Source organism: Haliotis cracherodii, unplaced genomic scaffold (assembly GCF_022045235.1).
Source record: "Haliotis cracherodii isolate W230 unplaced genomic scaffold, xgHalCrac1.p SCAF_6, whole genome shotgun sequence".
NCBI lineage: Eukaryota > Metazoa > Mollusca > Gastropoda > Lepetellida > Haliotidae > Haliotis > Haliotis cracherodii.
The window spans coordinates 2,062,709-2,088,794 of record NW_027266319.1 but is presented as its reverse complement, the minus strand read 5'-3'; the positions used below and the strand labels follow the sequence as shown (position 1 = coordinate 2,088,794).

At 41.9% G+C, this 26,086-nt stretch overlaps 2 pseudogenes; both read left to right on the top strand.

The window, feature by feature from the left end:
- Nucleotides 1-1,215: 1,215 nt before the first annotated feature.
- On the top strand, nt 1,216-18,216 carry LOC139445349 (tripartite motif-containing protein 2-like; annotated as a pseudogene).
- On the top strand, nt 5,498-16,067 carry LOC139445233 (uncharacterized; annotated as a pseudogene).
- Nucleotides 18,217-26,086: the final 7,870 nt, after the last annotated feature.

The window sequence follows — 26,086 nt, the reverse complement described above, 5'->3', positions numbered from 1 at the left end:
TAAGAACAGTTGTACACAACACAATCCTGTACGCCATTGTTGTGTCCCCCGTTAAGGCAGACACAGAGGTGTAGGTGAAATATGTCCACTTGCCTTTGGACTTTAGGGTGCACAAACGTGCCGATCAGAGCTCTCCATACTTCAACACTTTCCCCATAGTGCTGGGTGTTCTTCTTGATGTACAGTCAAGTCTCGTTAATCCGACATCGTTGGTTGCACATGATTGTGTCAGATTAACGAATATGTCGGATTAACGAAATTAAGTGATTTGTGATCGAAAATCGGAAGTCTTCACGAATGATAATAACCGTGTGTACCTTGTAATAAAATCATTAAACGAATATATATCTATATCACAAAGTTGATTTTTTTTCAAATTAATTTCCTCTCTGTATTGTACTCTCAAACATCAATGATCACTAGTTTATCTGTACCAGGGTTATTTATATTTAAAGTCCGCCGTTAACGTCGGGCTAAAGAAAGTACACACACGTGTGAGGGAGGCTACAAATAAAACAAACAAGGAACGGTTATTCATTGATGATGTATTTGATACGATAATCAAAGGCAATATCACACGCATCATATCAATGAGTATCTCACAGGTGACGTGCACACGACGTCTCAAGGAACACGGGGCTCACAATTTCAAATCCATTTATCAAGTGTATACTTTCTTTTCCCATTGCCCATCGTCCATAGTCCATAACTTAATGGATTTAACACAACTTATAGTCACAAAGACAAAATCATCGGACACGAGTTGTGAACTAACACAATTTGTTCCAGTTTATCCTAAGGGACGCAACTCTTGTCCTATCGTTACGGGTTGTACCACGACAGATTGTATTCCGTATGATATAAATACGATATATATGTATAACTGTATGTATAACTACGGTGGCCCATAAGGGACATGGAGTCTGTTTTTCAATGTTTTGATATTTCACTTACTTTTATCGTAACCTTTTGCAAATTAACACAATTTGTGATACAACTGAAATCATACTCCATGTCCCTTATGGGCCACCGTAGACAACAGTTGTGCTTTTCATATGATGCCGCAAATATACTCTGGTTCACTAGATAATATGAGAAACTATGTATGTCAATTTTAGCACGATTTATTCTGAGTGGTCACAAACACACGTATAAACTATTATTGGTTTTGCTTTAATAACCAAACCATAGAGTCGTAAATAGTTGCTTTGATACATGTATATACCTGCCGTCAGCGGATCACGTGAGACTAAGTTATGTCACGTGACACGAGCCAGCAACCAGGAAGTGAGACGCCTTCAGAGAGAAGACGCGCCCATCGTAATATCGGTATGTCACGTAGTTACATAACATTTCACACACAAATACAGATTTTACATTCGCTATCAGTGCATTGCTGCGTTACCTGTGTTATAATGTAAACCATCTATGCGACAGGAGTCAACAATGATTACATACATATATTTCTGTATCACGTCAGTTAGCAGCTGAATCTACATCGCGGATTAAGGATAAGATTTACTGTTATCAAATTTACTGTTATCTACATAAACTAACACCAGCTAGGGAGACAAGGTTTTGCCTACATTTATCTGAGGTCATAGTGACCCGTTAAAACGAAAGTAGAAATGAGGTCAAGGTCAAGGTCCCCTTGAATAACATCCACAACATCCACACAATGTCGCGTGTATAATATATCCTCATGTCTATGTGTGTACAGGAGTGCGGTGGATCTGTAGCAAGTACGTGTGTGAGTGAGTAAGCGAGGGAGTGAGTGAGGAAACAAACAATATTGAAATAGTAGAAAAAAACATACATACGATACATACATGCGGAATTGACCAGTGTTTGTGACACATGTTGAGGAGTTAGGTGAAGTCAGATTGATGATCATGTTTTCACGTGGATTTTACCAAATAAATACATTCCATACAAAATAATCCAAACACTGCCAGAGTGGCCAGTGACCTTGAAAGACAAAGAATCAACCGCCACTTGATATCTTACAATATTCAGATCCGTGCGGGGACACAGGTGGCCCAGTCGTCAAATGCGCCACGAATCGCTGTGGTCCCTTGGGCACGCCAGAAACCTATGATTGTGGGTTCGAATCCCAGTTCGCTCCGATTATGTTTCTAGGTTTGTCAGCACTATACCCGTGCTCGTGGGTTTCACCAAAGTGGTAAACGTCTGAGACCTGCATCACTTCGGGCTTTCCTCTCACATTAAGCTGACACGCCGCCATATAACTGGAATACTGTTAAAAGCGGCGTTAATCCCAACTCACTCACTCACTCAGATCCATGCAACTCACTTTTTTTTGGGAAACCTTCATTCCTTAACTTAACCTGTGATGTTTTTGTCAATGTCAGGATATGAATAATCCACATTTAGCAATGTTCAAGCCTGGCGATCTGTAAATAGTCATGTCTCGGCCTAGAATGAGCAATAATTCCGACACAAAGGGTTACACAAAGCTGACCAGGTCAAAGGTTGTGTGTTCACGTCATCCAATCCTCGATTTAGTTGCTTCTTACGAAGCACAGAATCATAGTGGTTAAATATGTTGTAGAACCTCCGTAGACAGAATACAAAATGAAAGATCTATCAAATGTTTATGGAAGTTCATATGAAAATGTATCTTATTAAATATGATAGTGAAATAAAGAGTCACTGTGCTATAACGAAATATTGAACTTATCCTCAACTGACCCTACTATGACAAAGAGTGTGATACTATTGATATTTCACTAACATAAAAAAATGCCATTGTGTTTGTGGAAATTGGTCCATAACAGAAACGACAGTTGATCAGGTTTTCAAAACATGGTATTCATTCCTCATGTTCATTGCGCAGGGTAGAGTATGACAACAAGAGTTACCCCCCTTTACCCACAGCAGCAGCACATATATACAATGCAGTGGGTCGTCTCCTTTTCTCTCCCGTCTCACTGCTTGTAAAGATGCGCCATCTTTGGACGTTGGGGTTGATGCGATCATGTACATGTTTTATGATTATATCAACAACACATCCATCTATACTTCATTTAGCTGTCCGATTTGCTTCAGATGGCGACCGCTAAGAAGCTAACAGAAAACCACCTCACCTGTGTCATCTGTTCTGAGGTGTTCACAGACCCAGCCACACTTCAGTGTCATCATACATTCTGTAAGTCTTGTCTGATGAAATACACCTACACACAGCCGGAAGCAGTACAAGCCAAGTCCATACCATGTCCCTCCTGTAGACAACTGACAAGTGTGACCAACCCTGACAGTCCAGTAGAGGAGTGGGTCAGTCAGCTGAAACCAAGCCACGTAATACAGGGGCTGATGGACGACTTTGGTCCCGGCACAAAGGGTAATCAGCTTATTATTGTACTGCCTGACTAATATACCTTGGTTTGAGATATATAAACAGACTCGTGCCCGGACGTAAACGAGAATTCACTCATAGAATGGCTTATTATGACTTCAGGTCCATAGATTTAATGCAGGATAAGTATCTCACAAAGACAAACAAATTACAGCCTGACCTACCGATGAAATCTAATGTAACTCAAACATATAGTGCCATAACTAAGTAAAATTACATACAATGTATTCACCTACTCCTTGGTACTCGTCACTCCTTGTAAATGTTGTTTACAAACTAGTAAATAATTGTTATGATTTTTATCTGTGGAGTTGATCTTAGTTGCGCATATATCAGAAGCACAATAAGGTTTTGTCAAGATTTTCTAGGACAATTTATTTTTTTCAATAAAATCCAAGGTGTTGAGGCGGATAATTATTTCAAAGTGTGCAAAACAAATACCAAGGTAAAAGAGCACATTCTTGGTCTAATTGATATTAGATGGGTTTTGTTGAATACCAGAATGTTAGCATTGTCGTCCTAACAAAAACAAGCAAAAGTGTCAAAATTACCAAAACAGGACATTGCCACATCGCCACATTTTGCCCATTTGTCGTCGCACATTGAAAACTGTTTTACCAAAGGGTGACAATGCAACAACGCGACATTTTTCAATGTCCATCAAAAATATGTAAAAAAGGTGTTAATTGAATTAATCCCATGCGCCGAAAAAGTTGTACTTCTTTCTACACTCTGGTGGTCTTTTGTTGGCTCCATTGGTTCTAAAAGCAAAAGAGCAATGGCTATGTGGGTTGTTTCTCGAAACTAAAACAGAAGTTAACTCATATATCGTTATTGTCTGTGTCGGATTTCATAAACCAAACGTGTTATAACAGAAAGAAAAAAACACTTTGCGTTTCTATTTAATATAAATCTGGTCTCTGACATCTTTTCAAATCGATGACCCTCCACTGTGAAAAAGCACCTCTAACGTTAACATTTATAAACATCTTATTGTTGACTCTCCTGTCATTTTGGACTCCCAACTTAAATGGCGCTATACACCCGTTCTGGTTATGATAAACACTAGCTCAGATACTGACCAGGGATTCCTACAGCAATAGTATCTTATTACAACCTGTGTTATGTGATATATTCACCTACATAATGGGCGTGTACATTTATGACAAAAGTAACGTGTTATTATATCCCAAGATAATGTCCGATTCTTATCATGTTTTATGACAAATGAAATAAAGAACACTTGTCTTTTTAGCTGTGGAGGAACATGTGTGCAGCGTTTGTACAAAACAAGGAAAGACAACTCCTGCCACTTCTTGGTGCTCTGTCTGCGATGTTGTGTTCTGTGAAGGATGTCTCCAGTTGCACAACGTGATGCCAGGGTTGTGTGACCATGAAGTAGCTCACTTGTCTGATCACACCAAAACAAAGGTCAAGCGTCGCTTCATGTGTCAAGTCCACAGAGACAAACGGATAGAGTTGTTCTGTAAGGACTGCAAGAAGGCAATATGCACGATATGCTGCAGTATAAAACACAGGGCATGTAAGGATGTTGATACAATAGAGAGTATGACCCCTCTTGTGAAGGAACAACTGACAAGCAAAATAGAGAAACTCGGAATCAACATTGCAGCTGCGAATAATATCCTAACCCAGAGAAAATCTACAATTCAAGATGTGAAAAGTAATTCACAAACCCTCAAAGATCAAGTCATGAAGACACGCGATACAGTGATGCGAGCTATTTTAAGAAAAGAGAAGAAACTCCTTGGTGACATCGACAAAGCTACTGATGAACAATTACATGAGTTACAAGCAGATATACAATCCCAGGAGATCGAGCTACAGATGTACCAGCAGCAGTATGAGTTCACAGCCAATGCTGTGACGTCCAACTGTGAGGTGGACATGTTTGCCATCTATGAGTCGATGGGTGACACGTCTACAGACAACAGAGACACGGACAACAGACCAGCAGCAGGAAGGGTTGTATTCACACACGACCTGGACAAGCTGAGTAAAGCAGTTGATGAGCTACAGCTGGGGCAGGTTCAAGTCGTCCATGATGTGAGTGACCTCGAGACTTCCCCTGTTCTACATCACACCACTAACTACAAGTCTATGCTAAGAGATCTGGATAGAACTCCAAACGAAGAACTTGATAAGATCAAGAAATGGCTTAATGATACAAGGAAGGGGACTGTGGGCAGGGACAGGGAAGGCTCTGACAGCACTGATGAGTTGTTGAGAGAGGGCAGGAACGGACACCAAACGTCGCCTCCATCTGGTGCTTCTAATGGTCCGAGTTCAGATGTTTATAAACCATATCGTCTGAGGCATGATCCTACAAGATTGGCACAAAAAGTCCCTCAAGACCAGTTGTCTTACAGGTTTGAACTGCCAGGTGGAATTAAAGTTCAAGTTTCCTATGGTAAAATTGTGAAATGTAAGCTTGAAGGAATAGTCAGTGAAGCTAATGGAGAACTCCGGAACTTCGCTGGTGTAGCTGGGGCTATAGAGCGAGCTTGTGGACATGAATTAAGACGTGAGTGTGAGAGGTACGTGCGCCTTCATGGGCCCCTCCAGGTCAGTGAAGTGATGCATACATCCCCAGGTGACTTGATTGGCCCTCGTTACATTCTACATACAGTGGGGCCGGTATATGTTGAAGCCATGGATAACAAGTGTGCATATCAGCTGACACGTACATTTCTTCATTGCCTGGACCATGCTAAGGAGAGGCTGTATATCAACTCAATTGCATTTCCCTTCATTAGAACAGGTAAGATGAACATATATGTTTACTTTACTGTGTTTTCTGTTTTGCTTTCTCCTGTTGAATGTCACTGTGTCCTGTTTTCTCCTGTCAAATGTTGCAGTATCCTGAGTTCTCCTGCCAAAGGGCAAATATTGTACTGCTCTGAATTCTGCCAAAGAGCAAACTATTATTTTCCTTTCTCCTGAGAGAGAGGTGACTGAAAGTGCCCTGCTTTCTCCTGTCAAAAAACTGACAATGTTGTCTTGCTTTCTTATGTTTGGTACAATAATGTCCTGCTTTCTCCTGTCAAATATTGTATTGCCTTGTTTCTCCTGTCACAGAGATGACTCTTTAAACTTTTGTCCTGCTTTCTCATATCAGAGACTGTATTGTCCAGCATGGTCAGTCCAACTCCATCATTCATTGTTCTCCATATACATGGTTTTCTGGTTTCTCTTCTTCATGATGTCTTTGTGGGCATAGGTGGCCCAGTCGTCTAAGGTGCCACGATTCGCTGTGCAGAGTCGCGTCCCTTGGGCACGCCAGAAACCTATGATTGTGTGTTCGAATCTGGGTTCGCCCCGATTATGTTTCCAGGTTTGTAGGCACCATACCCGTGCTCGTGGGTTTCACCGAAGTGGTAAACGTCTGAGACCTGCATCACTTCGGGCTTTCCTCCCACATTAAGCTGACACGCCGTGATATAACTGGAATACTGTGAAAAGCGGCGTTAAACCCAACTCACTCACTCACTCACTCACTCATGATGTATTTTCTCTGTTGACAGGTGTGTTTGGTGTCCCTATTGACATCTGCATTCAGTCTTTCCTGGATGCTGTCGTGTTGTTCTCTGCACACCAGACATACACCACCCTGAGGGAGATCCACCTGCTGGACACTGATGTGGAGATGGTGCAGACAGCCATTGTCATGCTGCAGCAACACCTGGAGAGGGATTTGAGTGAGCTACAGGCTGCTGCCACATACAGGCTGCAGAACAAGGGCAAGCAGTCTGAGAGGTACACCTTGGTTGCTCAAAAAAAGGGTTATTGTTGAAGGCTCAAGAAATGTTATTTCCCTTATGAGTGAGTGAGTGAGTTTGGTTTTACGCCGCTTTTAGCAATATTCCAGCAATATCACGGCGGGGGACACCAGAAATGGGCTTCACACATTGTACCCATGTCGGGAATCGAACCCGGGTCTTCGGCGTGACGAGCGAACGCTTTAACCACTAGGCTACCCGACCGCCCCTATTTCCCTTATGATTGAACTAGTAAAATGTATGATGTGTAACCTTATGAGAAAATCATTTAAGTACTGAATTATTCAGGGGTGAGAATCTTCCGTGGATCAGCGAATTTCTGCAAATTCTTGTGACCACAAATTTGTTAAACACTACCCATAAAAATTCCAAATTATGGACCATGCTCCATTGAAAAGAAGTTTCAGCTAAAAAGGCAAATATAAATTCCCATCTCTGATTGTTCAAACAGGATTCTGTGAATAGGATAGAGGACAGGTACCTGGTGTCTAATTGTTGAATTGGTCAGTAAGTCTAACTTACCATTTCAATGATTAGACATTAGGTTCTGAGTGCTCTAACCTATTTAAACCATCAAGATAAATTAAGGGGTGGAAAGAAGTTCCATCATTGAGAAGTACATCTTCCTGAGGCAAGAGCGTCCACTTGCCTATTTTTCAAATCTAGTTTCCACCCTTGTCACATCAATCCCACTTTCTTGTGCTAAATATGATTGGACTATAGCACATATCGATAATCCAATCTGAGAACATTTCATAAAGCCAACATCCAGGTTCCAAAAACATAGCCCGCTGCTATATAGTTTGTCAAATTTGCGCAGAAATTATTTCAACAATTAAGGAAAGAAAGTATTTTCTAAGCATGTCCAAGTTTTAAATTAATTCGCCCAAATACTGTGCTTGTAAGTGGTACGATGATTAGAACATTAAACACATTAAACATGACAGGTACACATTTGTATGAAAGTGATTTACCGCTGCCTGTCTTTGTTGACACAAATATTTCTTTCTTTCCCAAGTTTTAAACCCCCTTTGTGAAGAGATACAGTGAAGCAAAGCTGATAGGATTTATAGAATAACCCACGAGGTACGAGTGATTACGGAAAATATGTCACGAGTGAAATTAATGTTTTAAGTTCCGAGCTATAGTGCTTCCATTGCACATGGAGATGGTATCAGCTGTTTAGTAAGGTTTCAAATATTGTAAGACATGGCGAAAATGTATCTATTTTCTCAACAGCTATCACAATACGTCACAATGTCCTAGCATGTGTGATGAGTGATGGGTTTCTCAAGCGGAGTTTTTTTTTACCCATATTCATAGTAAAGACAAGTTTCAAGAAAAAAACAATCAACTGTCGCCGATCAAGAATCAGCTGTTTTGTATCAATCCGCGTGTGAAAAAAAACACCGTCCACTCACTCCACACACTGTGCAAATATCAAAAAGTTATTACACTGCATATTTGAGCCCATATGGGTAATAAATCATATTATTACCCATATGGGCTCAAATATGCAGTGTAATAACTTTTTGATATTTGCACAGTGTGCAATTAGTGATTCTCGAAGCTGATTGGTCAGTGGAACAAAGATCAATTTTCATTGGACAACGGAACTTTTTTTTCTCATCCCATTCATTCACAAATCCAAGCCTTTCCCTTCAGATGTTTTACGTGCTACAATCTCACTGATTCGAGATTTTTAAGACAAGACACATAGTTTCATATTAACAACATGGGAATTTCACATTATCATTGTTTTCATTTATTTCACATGATTTTTCATTTCACAGTAAAAACCAAAACTACGTCCCCGTTTGTAAACAAACATGGCTGGCCATTTGAGACCTGTCAAAGTAAATGACCTCGTTAAAGCGGACGGTGATCTGACTGACATGAAAAGTTATTCGTATAATTCAACCTCTGAACACATTTAATGTCTTTGTTGTCAAAACTGCATATGGCCAGATTGAAGTTCCAAGATTCAGATTGTGATGTTGCCAGAAACTGTTTCTAGGGCGCCAAGATCATCACCACCAAGTGGTTTGCGTCTGTGTTAGAGGGCTTGCTGTTTGATGAATTTTACGACCACCCGAATCCAAAAACCGGACTTTGTATAGACAGGTTTCCCTTTGTGAACGATGATGACATCGATAACTGCCAATGAAAATGAAAACACAATGAAAAAGTCTAAACTTGACAAGTTGACATGAACTTAGTTCACAAATGTATAAAGGTAAGAAAAACACGAAAAATATGACTACTCACACTTTCAACGATGGCATGAGAATAAAAACAAATTCATTTTGCAACGACATTTAGACTTTCCGAAAGACATCATAAAGATACACTATTGCGTACAATACGTTTACGTTTTTCGTAACCGCGACGTATGCAAAGTACGGCGCTGAGCGGTATGCAGGCTGACTGACGTCTGCTGACAATATGACTATGAGGGTTAATGACACAGGAAAGGTGCAACTAAACATTATTATTTGCAAATTTATCATTTCGGCATGCACATCAGACAGTTGAGAATTCGAACTATCTACTTAGAAGGAGATCAAGGGTAGCATAGAGTGTTACCTTAGCGACATGATTACCAGCATCTGGTTGCAAAATCGATTCACTTTGCTGAACTCAGAGGTTTTGAAATAAAAAAAAAAAAATTAAAAATACAAGGAAAAGAAAACTTACCCCAACGAGCTGATCCTATGTCCGATATTGAACTAAATGAACTCCGTGGATGCGGACAGTTTAGCACCAAGTCTCCAGATACCGTGTTTGACTATCAACAGGTATTCGACCATTATGAATCACATCAAAATATCAACAAACTACCGTCATCTGACTGTGTCATTCCGCGTTTGACAAATCCTCCTGAAATCCCACATGCACATGTTTCCCATCAGTGACACTTGTCTCAAAGCACACACGATGTTCATTAAACTTGTTGTCCGGATTAAACTGTAACGCCGGTTCTCTTGTCATTCCTGGTTTCGGCTGTCTCATATCTGGGTCAAGTCGGGTCATTCATTCCGACACTGTGACAGCAATCGTACTTTTCTTAGCTTCTTTTCGTAACATTTCTCTAACAAACAAGACTTCTGTACATTCCGTCTATGTAGTTGTTATAGATTTTGGCATTTTTGTCAAATGACACATAAAAAAATTGACAGGTTTTCCGTGTTTCCTCTTCTCAATGTGAAATGCATGTATCTGCCGATGCACGACGGGGGCTGTCTGTCAGTGACGAGATCTTGTCAAAACAAGCTTTGATTAAAAAACCTGATGAACCTTTTTGGAAACCTGTCTTCTTTATCAATGCTAGATAGTGTACGCTGTGTAAATCGGACAGAAATATAACTGCAATAATGTGATCTCTACAATTTTTTAACAGAACTATATTATTCACGCGTAACAACACGTTAATTGAGTAATGCGGTTGGAATGAGTGGACAGTGTTTTTTCACACGCGGATTGATACAAAACAGCTGATTCTTGATCGGCGACAGTTGATCGTTTTTTTCTTGAAACATGTCTTTAATATGAATATGGGTAATAAATAGAATAACCCACTCGGTACGAGTGATTACGGAAAATATGTCACTCGTGAAATTAATGTTTTAAGTTCCTCGACATATTTTCCGTAATCACTCGTACTTCGTGGTTTATTCTATAATTAACATTACAAGGCTTACAACTAGTGATCAACGCGAGGTAGCACCACGAAGAGAAAAGTGAGCTTGATGTGGCAAGAAAGAAACAAGGTTTTGGTACAGGCAAGTGGACACACTTGCCTTGGGAAGATGTGCCAAGTGGTGTCCAGTTAGTTTATGCACGGTCAAAAACAAAGGTGACATGGCTTAAGTGTGATTTTTTTGTATCAAGTAATGAAAAGTTCATATTGTAAGTGCCGTTTTAGTCCATCAGTGACATCTTTTGTTGACAGGGCCTCAAGGTCAGACAGTAGGGATGTAGTCGGTAGCAGCGTGAAACGATCATTTTCACTAACCAAAAACTCATGACAAAGGAACTCAGTGGAGGAGGAGGAGGACAGATGGAGCACGTCTAGCTATGGAGGAACGAAAAGTCTGAGAGGGGAGGACATGGGTACAACAAGATCTAGAGCAGAACAGCCAGGCATTCAACACAGGCAAAGGTCAGGATCACTTGATGTGACTCAAAAGAATAAATCCACAACAGGAGCAAGACCCAAGACCACATCATCTGCAGGAGGTACGGCCTCAGGTAAGAAGCCTGGTGCAGGAACTTCCAAATCCGACTATGGTGGAAGGACTTTGCCCAACTTTAAACAAGGCATGGATGTAAAACTGAAATCACGAACTGGGACCAGTTCTGGTGGAAGCAGCAGTCCAAGAAACAAACCCATGATGGGAAAGGATGTGGAAGTCAGAGGGAAGAGTATTGTTGAGTGTGAAGTCTTCAGACAAGGACATTATGGTGATGATGATAATAAGTTCCAGGGCTTGCCAACAAATTTTGGCCGAACAGGACCTGTTGGCGCTGCCAAGGCAACAGATCCGGATGACACATGCTGCATCTGTATGGACACAATCACTGTCCCCAAGAAACTGGAATGTGGCCACACCTTCTGTGCAGACTGTATCGGACGGGCGTTCAAGGTGAAGCCAGCCTGTCCTGAATGTGGGAAGCTGTATGGTATTGTGAAGGGGAACCAGCCCAAAGGTGGGAAGATGGCTCATAAAAACACCACGATACGCTTCCAGGATATGAAGATGCTAAAGGAGTGATTGCCATCACTTATGAATTTCCAGGAGGCCACCAACAGGTAGGTCTGGTGTTCAGAAAACTCAGGCATTTTTATACTGAAATACTCCCTGTTTAATTTGTTTGCTAGAATCTATGTTCCGCTGTCATTGCCTTCGCAATTGGTTATCTTATCTATGAGTTAGTGAGTGAGGTTTTACGCCGCTTTTAGCAATATTCCAGCAATATCATGGCGGGCAACAGCTCAAATAGGCTTCACACATTGTACCCATGCTGGTAATTGAACCCAGGTCTTCGGCTTACGAGTGAACGTTTTAACCACTGGGCTACCCGACCGCCCCCACTTAGCTATGACACATGTGAGAGACTTCATGCCTGTGTACCTCTTGGATAATGTTTTGATATATGATGGGGTGAAAAGGTCAAGGTCCCACAGTATTTATGATTGAAATTTGACACAACTTAGTATACACAATGTCATAATGGAATTTGTCAAAACTTTAGATTCATTATCAGGGCTGGAAGTTGTGAGTGATTTGGTCGCATTTGCGAGTGAAGTTTGAGAAATGCAACAAAATATTTTAAAACAATATCTCTTGGCGATTACGGAAAATCACTTAGCAGATAGCCGCTGTTATCGGGAAATGGGGGAAGACAGATATTATTTTAAATTCTTTTTTTTTCCTATGGTAGCTTGAAGCTTTGGACTTTCTGTTTCAAAGTTGTCCTCATAGTTTCCCAGACCGGAAATGATGTTACTCATCTTCCTGAGGTGAGGGAATTAACTGACTATAAACGTCCAGTTTCCACCCTTGCTGAACTAGGCTGGAACTTCTGAGCTCGAATGTAGGAACACCACTGGATATTACGAATTATGTCCCTTCTATGTGCCAATCATACTCCACCTCTCATATCACTTTGGACTTAGCATGGACTCATCATGCTCATTAGTCCAGCTAAAATATAACTCCATAATTACAGTCTAGTTCGGCAAGGGTGGAAACAGGACTTTTACAGTCCGCTAACTCCCTTGCCTCAGGAAGATGGATGTTACTAAAACGGAAGTGTTTATATCTTTGATATTAAGTTCTATGTCTATCAAAATGCACATCTGCAGACCTGTGTAGATTCTGGGTTAGAATTAAGTCTTCAGCAACCCATGCTTGTCGTAAAAGGTGACTAACAGGATCGGGTGGTCAGACTCGCTGACTTTGTTGATACATGTCATCAATTGCGTGGATCGATGCTCATGATGTCAATCACTGGATTGTCCAGTCCAGACTCGATTATTTTACAGACCGCCGTCATATATAGCTGGAATATTGATGAGTGCAAACAAACAAAGCATATCTGCATCATATTTTGTTCACACATTTTATGTTTTTAGTCCTCGGTATTTATGCAGAAAATATTTATTATCAATGTTTACAACATTTTTCGTTGAGTGGCTGGCTTTGTGACTTTTTAGACTACACATCCAGGTGAGCTCTAGTGCCTTGACAATATTTTATGTCACTGCAGGCCGATCACCCAGTTCCTGGCAGGAGGTACTCCGGCATTCATAGAACAGCCTACCTACCGTACAATGATGAAGGATGGGAGGTACTGAGGCTGCTGTACAAGGCGTTCGATGCTGGTGTCACCTTCACCATCGGAGACTCTCGAATTACAGGCCACAGTGGCGTCATCACCTGGGACGACATTCATCATAAGACGAGTATGACAGGAGGGTCTTCAAAGTAAGTCCTAACTAATGATTCCTTTAAAGATTTTTGTTCACAATTCAGGGCTTCATTGGGAAGGGTTTGTCATGATTAGTGAGTGAGTGAGTTTTACACTGCTTTTAGCAATATTCCAGCAATTTCACGACAGGGGACACCAGAAATGGACTTCACACATTGTACCCATGTCGGGAATCAAACCCGGGTCTTCGGCGGGATGAGCGAACGCTTTAACCACCTGACCAACCCTTGTCATGATTAACTTGATAAAGATCAAAATGGGAAAAAAAGGCTGTGTTACCATGAGAATGTTGAGGTAATCACACGGGAAGTCTATTTTCTGGGGGTACTTTGGTGATTTGCAAAGTGTAGTATAACTGATCATGTGTTTGAGGCATGCTGGGGTAGCCCAGTGGTCAAAGCATTCGCTTGTCAGGCTGAAGACCGGGTTTGATTCCCCACATGGGCACAGTGTGTGAAGCCTATTTCTGGTGTCCCCCGCCGTGATATTGCTGGAATATTGCTAAAAGTGGTGTAAAACCATACTCACTCACTCAATCTATCCACTGAGGCACGGTGGCATGTATATACATGAGGGTGGGAGTAGGGGTGACTATTGAGGCATTTTTTACTATTGCGATAGTTAAAACAACTATAGCGATACTATTGCGATAGTGGCCCTACTATTGCGATACTATTGCGATGATATTGCGATAGTTTTCACTTGCAATTAAAGCAGGCTTTAGCAGCATATTTCAGCATTTTGACTGACACCATCAAAATAATTATAACTTTCTGATACTATTTGTAAAAAAAACAAGAAATGAGAAGAAAACAAGTTCAAACTGACCTCTCAAAAACATGTTAATACAAAATTTCACTTCATGTAACTGGTAAAGTCTTAGGTTACTGCAGTGTTTTAGTACCAATGCGAATGAATGTGATTGAATGACTTGTATTTGACTATACAAACTGTCAAACTCTTTAATTGTCACATTGACATTCACTGAATGACTAAATGCAAATCAACATATCAATTAGGAAACAAAGTTGACAAAAACTGACATGTGGCGTCCGCCATCTTGTCAATGTTGCCGAACGACGAGTATCTAAGGGACGTAACTCTAAATCAAGCAGACAAAGTAGTGCAATCCAAACGAAAGCACGACAGAGGTTAGATGATCATAGGAGTTGTTTCTGGGTTTTTTAAGAAAGTAAGTGTACCAAACAAATTATGTATCGAAACTATCGATAGTCAGACAAACTATCGCCAATAGTATCGATTGTTTCAAGTTGCAATCGATAGTGTACTATCGTGAGACGAGCAATCGCAATCAATCGATAGTTCGATGTATCGTTACATCACTAGGTGGGAGGTCATAATTAAGAATAATGGAAAGTCCATCAATATTGCGCCAGTTTCCATTCACCTAGTGTGCCCTAATGCCACTGCAGTGTTATTACCCAGGTCTTGGATTAGCGTGCACTCAAACTACATTCTCAGCCCCCTGGGGGGGACAGTACAACCAAGCTGCCTAATGAGGTGCTAGATTGGTTAACAGTCACATCACCATCTCATCGTGTACCCATTCACTGCAGGTGAACAGAGGTATATTTTTTTACATTTAACATGTGCTTCAGTGTATAAATGGGCTTAATACATCGTATCCTTGTGGGGAATCGAATCCGGGTCTTCGGCTTGACCCAATTTCCTGACTCCCCGGGCTCACATTCTCCGTCAAGACCGAGGGGGCAGTTTATATCCTACTTATGAACCGTCTAAATGCAAGAAATACCAGGAAAAATAAGAAAACATTGACATATCTTATAGTGAAACATTACAGTGTAGCAGGGTATTAAAGGAATTCGCTCTAAGCGTGCGTGAGAAAAAACACGCGGAGCCTGGACTAACTGGAGTCATGACAGGATAATCTGAACAAATTCTCATCACCTGCCCCACTAGCTCAGTGGGCAAACAGTGGTTTACAAAACCTGACGCGATATGTGAGGTTGCAGGTTCTATTCACCTCATGGAATTTTCATGTTTAAAACAAATTTCTGACTTTTAACCAATCATCAAACACAATTGTGTTCACATCAAGAGGCAAGTTTATAAAACGTTAAATTTCACAGAATGCCTGCTTACCCGGGCATACTTAAGCTGGAATGCCCGCTTACCCGGGCATTCTGAGGGAATAACTCCTTCACAGGTTAACCCCAGAAAAGTCAAACCTGTATTTATAACCGAGTGACATAGTTAGAGGTTTGTAAGTTGGTGTTGCAGCTCTAAGGTGCATCTGTTCCAGGTACGGCTACCCTGACCCGGACTACCTGAAGAGAGTGAAGGAGGAGCTAGCCCTGAAGGGGATCACAGCCTCCCCCGAGAGGTCAACACTGACCACAGGTCATCGTGGCTGAAACAAGACAAAACTGCTTCCAGGTCTTGCTTCTGTGACCTAATGACGACCCTTGAACTGTACATTTCACAACCGATATTCTGAGTGTCTCAGGTCAGATACAAGCTGAGATCAAGAGGTGCCTAATGCTAGATTAGAAAATTAAAGAGCACCAAACCAGTTTGAAAATAGATTGCAAATAATGTACAATTGCATTAAAATGGTGTGTTTTTTAGGGCTGGCAAAAAAGATCAATAATCAGAATTATCATTGAAGGGAAAAAATATTAATGATTATCGATATGAAAATTGATAAAATCAACAAAAACTATTTGGATGAAAAGAAGATTATATTTACCAAAACAGACTTGTTATTGTCAATAATGTCAATTGCTGAAGATGGAAAGTAACTGTTTTGTTCATCTCAAATGTCCACAAAGTAATCCCTGCATAAATGTGCCACCACTCACCAGTAGGGTGACATATGTTGATTTCTTTCAGACTCTTTTTTGCGTATTTGCTTAAAGGTACTTATATTTATCGATTATTGATCAATATTTAGTTAACAATTATCGATCTCTATGATCTGTATCGATAGCCAGCCCGAATGCTTTTACATACAATCAGATTTAGTTGAACTAACTCCAGTTCAAGTGTGTGTATCTTCATAGTTATCATGTTGTTGTCATGAATGACAAAACAAGGCAACTTGGTAGGAATTTACGCTGAGAGAAGACAATTGTTTGCCCCTGCCTCTAGGACATGGATTTGGAGTCGCCGTGTTTTGCTCGTTGTGTTTGTTAATATCGTGACTTTTGTTGGACTGTTGTAATGTGACTAAGACCAGTAGACATGTGGAACAGAGCTCATATACTGTCAAGGATACATTTTGGTTATGATATTTTATGTGTGGAGTCTTGTTACAGTCCTGGGTCCCGATCCACAAATTGATCTTAGGGCTACGACTGTCTTAAGTCTGTGTTAAAGTATGAGAGTTACGTTTGTCTTAGCCCTAATACCATTGTAAGTCTATGTTAAAGTATGAGAGTTACGATGACGATGGTCTTCACGCAATGGTCGCTCTGTGCAAGTGGGCCCAGGTAGTAGTTAACAGTTTCTTGAATTTAAAGACAATAGACGACCAAATGAGTCCAAGAATTCTTTGTTCACTGTGGCTGTTGTCATGTGGTTGTCAGATTAATGCCTTCATACTGGACCACCCTACTTGCTCAGTGTGTGAAAAATACTAGCTGTCCCTAGACTTATCCCATGTATCGTATTGTATCCATCTGCTGTGCTGTAGGGATGGCTGATGAGGAGGAGGACTGTGATACTGCATGGAAGATGGGGACGGGGAGGATCCTTGGTTGTGTGACGTCACAGTTTTGACTGTTGATGGCGCGAAAGTGATGGTAGTTGCAGATTACAATAACAATAAACTCCAAACATATTAGACATCAAACTTCAAATCCTTTGATAATCAGCTTCTGCTTTCTAACTATCCTTGGCAAATAGCCAAGTTAAGTGAGAGTCAGATAGCTGTCAGTGTTCCAGACAGTAAGGAAATAGTTACAGTGAATGTTACCCCAGATCCTGTATTACTGTCAACTATCAAAACAAGAAAGCGGTACTACGTCCTGGCCTCTCTGAGTCCTTCATAGCTGGCGGCAGGTACATGGAGACAGTCTCACTCTGTGGACATACTGGACATGACAGGGAGGAGACTTAGGTCTATCAACACGGGGGTGATAGGGAATCCAGACTTCATCCACGCCACCAGAAACAAAAACTTGATAGTCAGTGAAGAAGCAGTAAAATACCTTGTATGTGTGACCAGTGAAGGGGACGCTGTTTTCACCTACACTCCAACAGGAGTCAGAGCTCTGACAAATCCTCGGGGTATCACAACAACCAGCACAGGAGATATCCTGCTTGTAGACTATGGCTCCCGCAAGGTGATTCAGCTGACACAATCGGGGCAGTTTGTCAGAGATGTCCTCACACGCCAGGATGGTCTTATATGTCCTCGTGGTGTATGTCTTGATGCTGACGGCCTGCTGTATGTTACTTCCAGAAGAAATGTAGAAGTGTTCAAATTCTGCAGACGCTGAATATGGTAATAGAGATAACTTTGATCTCCATACACAGTTGAATCTTTCAAAAGTTGACTCCTGCTTTCTTCCTTTACACACGTAGTTCACACTGTCATTGATTAAATACAGGACGACCTAGCACCAGTAGTAGTCTGACCTGATAGAAGTACTTCTCAAGTAGACCTAGCACCAGTAGTAGTCTGACCTGATAGAAGTACTTCTCAAGTAGACCTAGCACCAGTTGTAGTCTGACCTGATAGAAGTACTTCTCAAGTAGACCTAGCACCAGTAGTAGTCTGACCTGATAGAAGTACTTCTCAAGTAGACCTAGCACCAGTAGTAGTCTGACCTGATAGAAGTACTTCTCAAGTAGACCTAGCACCAGTAGTAGTCTGACCTGATAGAAGTACTTCTCAAGTAGACCTAGCACCAGTAGTAGTCTGACCTGATAGAAGTACTTCTCAAGTAGACATGCACCAGTAGTAGTCTGACCTGATAGAAGTACTTCTCAAGTAGACCTAGCACCAGTAGTAGTCTGACCTGATAGAAGTACTTCTCAAGTAGACCTAGCACCAGTTGTAGTCTGACCTGATAGAAGTACTTCTCAAGTAGACCTAGCACCAGTAGTAGTCTGACCTGATAGAAGTACTTCTCAAGTAGACCTAGCACCAGTAGTAGTCTGACCTGATAGAAGTACTTCTCAAGTAGACCTAGCACCAGTAGTAGTCTGACCTGATAGAAGTACTTCTCAAGTACATTTGTGAAAGGAACGCACAATGACAGCACTGAATGAGGACAACGCTACACGAGAGATCACGTGACCTAGACAGTATTGTTGTTATATGTTGTTTATAGAACAGTAATGTTGTGTTGTGTAGTGTACTATATATCTGACGTGTGTTGTCATGGAGTAACCTGTTCACATAATTGCGCATGCTATCCGTCTTTAGATTATCAGTTCGACAACCCATCTCCTAATGTTTTAAAGGGCGCTTAACTCTTATAAAACACCAATAGCATTCACTGATCTACAGCGGATATAATAATGTGTGGATGCTGTGAGAACTGGTTGAGTTCAGTAAATGTACTAATTTGTATCTGTTATTTCCACAATCTGGGGTATTGAGTAGAGTATGATAGTAACAAGATTCAACTCAATTCTCACAATACACTCTCTATCAGTCATATCCCAGACACATGGGAGATAAGGAAATCTTTGCCGTAGCGATGTTCAAGGAAAACACTGCTGTGCACCCATGCAGGTGAATTTGTATTCATGGTTTACAAAGGACAGGGTGTGGTTTGACAGGTGATCAAAGGGACACAACTCTGTGCAGAAATATGTCATTCGTCACCACTCGCCCCTTTCCGTAACCTGCAAGAAGACTCATCCATATCTCGATGAATGTTCATTCGTGACCAACTCGTGTTATTCCGGGACAAGCCGAATAGCGACTCGTGTCCCCCTCATGGCCATTTAAGCGCAAACGGGCATACATAAACAATTGTCAACTCGTTGCGTAATGGTTCACATATATTTCTCCATAGATTATATATATTTCAAATGCAATTTAAAGCACATTGGGACATGCGAAGTTATACAGTTTGATTGAACACCTTTAACTGTGTCTTGGGTATAATTTTAGATGCAAGACATATGTAAAATCAAAAATTATTTCTGAGGGATTCTTTGACGAAGAACTTGAAATCATACGCGCATTCTGATTGGTTTGTCGTATTTTCGCACATAACATTCATCGATAGGGGGACGAGTCTTCTTGCAGGTTACGGAAAGGGGCGAGTGATGACGAATGGATGAATGTTATGTTAGTGAGTGAGTGAGTGAATGAGTGACGGGGGCTACATTACTGTAGCCATTAATGAGTGAGGGGCCTTCATTACTGTAGTCATTAGTGAGTGAGGGGGGCTACATTACTGAAGTCATAAGTGAGTGAGTGAGTGAGGGGGGCTACATTACTGTGGCCATTAGTGAGGGAGTGAGTGAGGGGGGGCTACATTACTGAAGCCAATAGTGAGGGAGTGAGTGAGGGGGGCTACATTACTGTAGTCATTAGTGAGGGGGCCTACATTACTGTAGTCATTAGTGAGGGGGGCTACATTACTGTGGCCATTAGTGAGGGAGGAAGTGAGGGGGGCTACATTACTGTAGTCATTAGTGAGGGAGTGAGTGAGTGAGGGGGGCTACATTACTGTAGTCATTAGTGACGGAGTGAGTGAGTGAGGGGGGCTACATTACTGTAGTCATTAGTGAGGGAGTGAGTGAGTGAGGGGGGCTACATTACTGTAGTCATTAGTGAGGGAGTGAGTGAGTGAGGGGGGCTGAATTACTGTAGTCATTAGTGACGGAGTGAGTGAGGGGGGCTACATTACTGTAGTCATTAGTGAGGGAGTGAGTGAGGGGGGCTACATTACTGTAGTCATTAGTGAGGGAGTGAGTGAGTGAGGGGGGCTACATTACTGTAGTCATTAGTGAGTGAGTGAGTGAGTGAGGGGGCTACATTACTGTTGCCATTAGTGAGTGAGGGGGGACTACATTACTGTAGTCATTAGTGAGGGAGTGAGTGAGTTAGGGGGGCTACATTACTGTAGTCATTAGTGAGTGAGGGGGGCTACATTACTGAAGTCATTAGTGAGTGAGTGAGTGAGGGGGGCTACATTACTGTGGCCATTAGTGAGGGAGTGAGTGAGGGGGGGCTACATTACTGAAGCCAATAGTGAGGGAGTGAGTGAGGGGGGCTACATTACTGTAGTCATTAGTGAGGGGGCCTACATTACTGTAGTCATTAGTGAGGGGGGCTACATTACTGTGGCCATTAGTGAGGGAGGAAGTGAGGGGGGCTACATTACTGTAGTCATTAGTGAGGGAGTGAGTGAGTGAGGGGGGCTACATTACTGTAGTCATTAGTGAGGGAGTGAGTGAGTGAGTGAGTGAGTGAGGGGGGCTACATTACTGTAGTCATTAGTGAGGGAGTGAGTGAGGGGGGGCTACATTACTGTAGTCATTAGTGAGGGAGTGAGTGAGGGGGGCTACATTACTGTAGTCATAAGTGAGGGGGGCTACATTACTGTAGTCATTAGTGAGTGAGTGAGTGAGGGGGGCTACATTACTGTAGTCATTAGTGAGGGAGTGAGTGAGGGGGGCTACATTATTGAAGCCATTAGTGAGGGAGTGAGTGAGGGGGGCTACATTACTGTAGTCATTAGTGAGTGAGTGAGTGAGTGAGGGGGGCTACATTACTGTAGTCATTAGTGAGGGAGTGAGTGAGTGAGGGGGGCTACATTACTGTAGTCATTAGTGAGTGAGTGAGTGAGGGGGGCTACATTACTGTAGTCATTAGTGAGTGAGTGAGTGAGGGGGGCTACATTACTGTAGTCATTAGTGAGTGAGTGAGTGAGGGGGGCTACATTACTGTAGTCATTAGTGAGTGAGTGAGTGAGGGGGGCTACATTACTGTAGTCATTAGTGAGTGAGTGAGTGAGGGGGGCTACATTACTGTAGTCATTAGTGAGTGAGTGAGTGAGGGGGGCTACATTACTGTAGTCATTAGTGAGGGAGTGAGTGAGGGGGGCTACATTACTGTAGTCATTAGTGAGTGAGTGAGTGAGGGGGCCTACATTACTGTAGTCATTAGTGAGTGAGTGAGTGAGGGGGGCTACATTACTGTAGCCATTAGTGAGTGAGTGAGTGAGGGGGCCTACATTACTGAAGCCATTAGTGAGGGAGTGAGTGAGTGAGGGGGGCTACATTACTGTAGTCATTAGTGAGTGAGTGAGTGAGGGGGGCTACATTACTGTAGTCATTAGTGAGGGAGTGAGTGAGGGGGGCTACATTACTGTAGTCATTAGTGAGTGAGTGAGTGAGGGGGGCTACATTACTGTAGTCATTAGTGAGGGAGTGAGTGAGTTAGGGGGGCTACATTACTGTAGTCATTAGTGAGGGAGTGAGTGAGTGAGGGGACTACATTACTGTAGCCATTAGTGAGTGAGGGGGGGCTACATTACTGTAGCCAATCACTAGACCTTCACTGTAATTGGCTTCTCTCCTGTATTAGTGAGTGAGTGTTAGTGTTACCATTGTCGACTCCTTCTTGTTACGTCCAGGCCAATCACTAGACCTTCACTGTAATTGGCATCTCTCCTGTATTAGTGAGTGAGTGAGTGAGTATTACCATTGTCGGCTCCTTCTTGTCACGTCCAGGCCAATCACTAGACCTTCGCTGTAATTGGCATCTCTCCTGTATTAGTGAGTGGGTGTAAGTGTAACCATTGTCGGCTCCTTCTTGTTACGTCCAGGCCAATCACTAGACCTTCACTGTAATTGGCTTCTCTCCTGTATTAGTGAGTGAGTGAGTGTTACCATTGTCGGCCCCTTCTTGTCACGTCCAGGCCAATCACTAGACCTTCGCTGTAATTGGCATCTCTCCTGTATTAGTGAGTGAGTGTTAGTGTTACCATTGTCGGCTCCTTCTTGTTACGTCCAGGCCAATCACTAGACCTTCACTGTAATTGGCTTCTCTCCTGTATTAGTGAGTGAGTGTTAGTGTTACCATTGTCGACTCCTTCTTGTTACGTCCAGGCCAATCACTACACCTTCACTGTAATTGGCTTCTCTCCTGTATTAGTGAGTGAGTGTTAGTGTTACCATTGTCGGCTCCTTCTTGTTACGTCCAGGCCAATCACTAGACCTTCACTGTAATTGGCACCTCTCCTGTATTAGTGAGTGAGTGTTAGTGTTACCATTGTCGGCTCCTTCTTGTCACGTCCAAGCCAATCACTAGACCTTCGCTGTAATTGGCTTCTCTCCTGTATTAGTGAGTGAGTGTTAGTGTTACCATTGTCGACTCCTTCTTGTTACGTCCAAGCCAATCACTAGACCTTCACTGTAATTGGCTTCTCTCCTGTATTAGTGAGTGAGTGTTAGTGTTACGATTGTCGACTCCTTCTTGTTACGTCCAGGCCAATCACTAGACCTTCACTGTAATTGGCTTCTCTCCTGTATTAGTGAGTGAGTGTTAGTGTTACGATTGTCGACTCCTTCTTGTTACGTCCAGGCCAATCACTAGACCTTCACTGTAATTGGCTTCTCTCCTGTATTAGTGAGTGAGTGTTAGTGTTACGATTGTCGACTCCTTCTTGTTACGTCCAGGCCAATCACTAGACCTTTACTATAATTGGCTTCTCTCCTGTATTAGTGAGTGAGTGTTAGTGTTACCATTGTCGGCTCCTTCTTGTTACGTCCAGGCCAATCACTAGACCTTCACTGTAATTGGCACCTCTCCTGTATTAGTGAGTGAGTGTTAGTGTTAACATTGTCGGCTCCTTCTTGTTACCTCCAGGTCAAGCACTAGACCTTCACTGTAATTGGCTTCTCTCCTGTAAACATCATTGGCGTCGTCATTATGTTGTTATTTGTGTACATTTATCCCACCTTGTGTGAACGTATCGTCATGTATATATATTAACTCCATGTAGTTACTCAGCATTCACCTGATGAAGGGACAAGAAGCTCTGAAACGTCGTCACAAAGAATAATGTTATCCATAAAAAGTCTCCTGTGTTCGTATTCTTTCAACTTTAAACAACTTCAAAACTTCCCCGAAATCCTGGGCTCCTTTAGTGCTGCACTTATTGAAGTAGCCACATGGCAGATTGGATATGTACATAGGCCTCAAGTATGTAATGCCACTTAGACCAATACCTGCATTGTTTCTTGTACAGTAAACTACGGTTATAACGAACCCAAAGGGACCACCAGTTTTAGTTCGTTATAACCGTAGTTCGTTATAAGCATATATACAGCAAATGTACGGGACCCAAAAAACAGTTCGTTATATCCGCCGGTTCGTTATAAGCGTGTTCGTTATAAACGTAGTTTACTGTATGTTGATTTTCTACCAGCTTACACTGGCAGTATCATGGGTCAACCAATCTTCTGTACCAAGTTTAAAAATGCAAAAAGTCTAACCAAAGTTAGATTTAAACACTAGCCCACACATGGCTAATGTATATGAATATCTGACCAATAACCAGAAAGCCGTTTCCCTTTGGTTTCAACTAAGCCCCTATGTATATATTTCTGTATACGACCCCAGTGTATTATTCAAGTCTCAATGTACCATGTGACCGGATGTGGACAGAGTGACTCGTGCAACATACATCTGTCATTCACAGACAAACAGTCTGTACATCAATGTTTACACCCAAGGAAACTCTCGTCTCATCACTCGTCACTTGTAAAACATTGCTTCAGAAACACCGAATTATCCTAGCTGGTTTGAAGAACAAAGCAGTGCAATATCTTCAGCTTCTGAATCCTGCATTGTCTCTACACACCTACCTCAGCACTAAGAGGCTAAGTACACGTGACGTCACAGACATGTAAAATTCATTTCAGGAGAAAATGTATACCCGTTATCGTACTTGGTCCGAATTAATAACAGTTATATTTTCACTCTATGAACTAAGTGGGGTACATGGAATGTTTTAGTCTGACTTGGGTGTTGGTATATTGTGGCACAAATAGGGTGTTGCCCTTTCTTTAGCTGTAATACGGAAAACACAACACGGACATGCTCATATGCAAAATGACTTGATAGCATTATCCATTATACAACTATAATTTTGTTGAGGATGATGATTTGATGATATAACAAAACATCCAACAAATAAAGTGTGTTTGGACTTTCTGGTCTGTTTAACGCCGACTCAGAATATTCCAGCTATATGAGGGTGGTTTGTAATTAATCGAGTCTGGACCAGACAGTCCAGTGATTGACATCATGAACATCTTTCTACTCAACTGGGATAAGATGTCATGCGGACCTTGTGACTGTAACATGAACACGTGCAGTTAATAATACAACCAGTGTGTGATAAGCAACATAACGCCTTGTCTTATGACATTTTTATTGCTGTTGTAAATCATACTTTACAGGAAAGGGGAGTGAGTGACGTATTGACAGGTCATACTTTCAGAAAGGGAGGAGCTAGTTGGGTGTTTGAAATAGGGTTTACCAGGCGGCAGATCCAAGATGTTAGATTCAGGAGGAGTAATGTATATCGTCGTTATATTCAAAGGTGTAGCACACGCAAGCTGTTGGCAATGGAAGCATGTGGAGCTTCTCTACCGAAGGATAAGATTCCTGTTAATATTCGGTGTTCCAGTTTTATAGATGGGCTTCTTTCCTATGGTATGTTATCATATTACCATGGGTATGTTATCATATTCCAATGGGTATGAAAGAGGCGACTAAGGGGATCGGGTGGTCAGGCTCGCTGACTTGGTTCGTTGTCGTTGAATAAGCCCTGGGATGTTGAGAGATTTCAATATTTGTTCGTGAACCTTGTTGCCGCAGTACATTAACAGGCGCTTTGGTCTCACACAATGTGTGATACAGCTGTGTGTTTATTAAACCGATGATCTCTTCAACGGGTGATCTGGCAAGTAATAAAGATCAGTACGCACTCCTGAGGTCAACCTTTGCGAGGAAACTGCCTGGGGTGATCAACTTTTAGTGTCCCTCAAGTCCGCAAGACATCATCTGCAACACAGAAATCAACTTAGCCAGAGCTCCTGCACATTCTTCCACTGAACTGTACACAATCAGTCTCTATGTTGGCTATAAACCCTCACGTTATACCGCACTTTCGTTAGGCAACACACTGCCGAACTGAAGGTTTGAAATATCTTAGGGCTCTTTGCTGCAGCAAAAGGTAGCTTTTTATGCTATAAGTATAGGCAGTACAGCACAAATCTGATCATGGTTACTTTTGTGCAGTCGTATTGATCTGAACCACCCTTGAAATCAACCTTTGCGAGGAAACTACCTTGGTGATCCACTTTTTACCGTCCCTTAAGTCCAGTATGCGCACTCACACTTTACCATGTAATAATTCATATCTTTTCCCGCGGAAACTATCATCGTGGA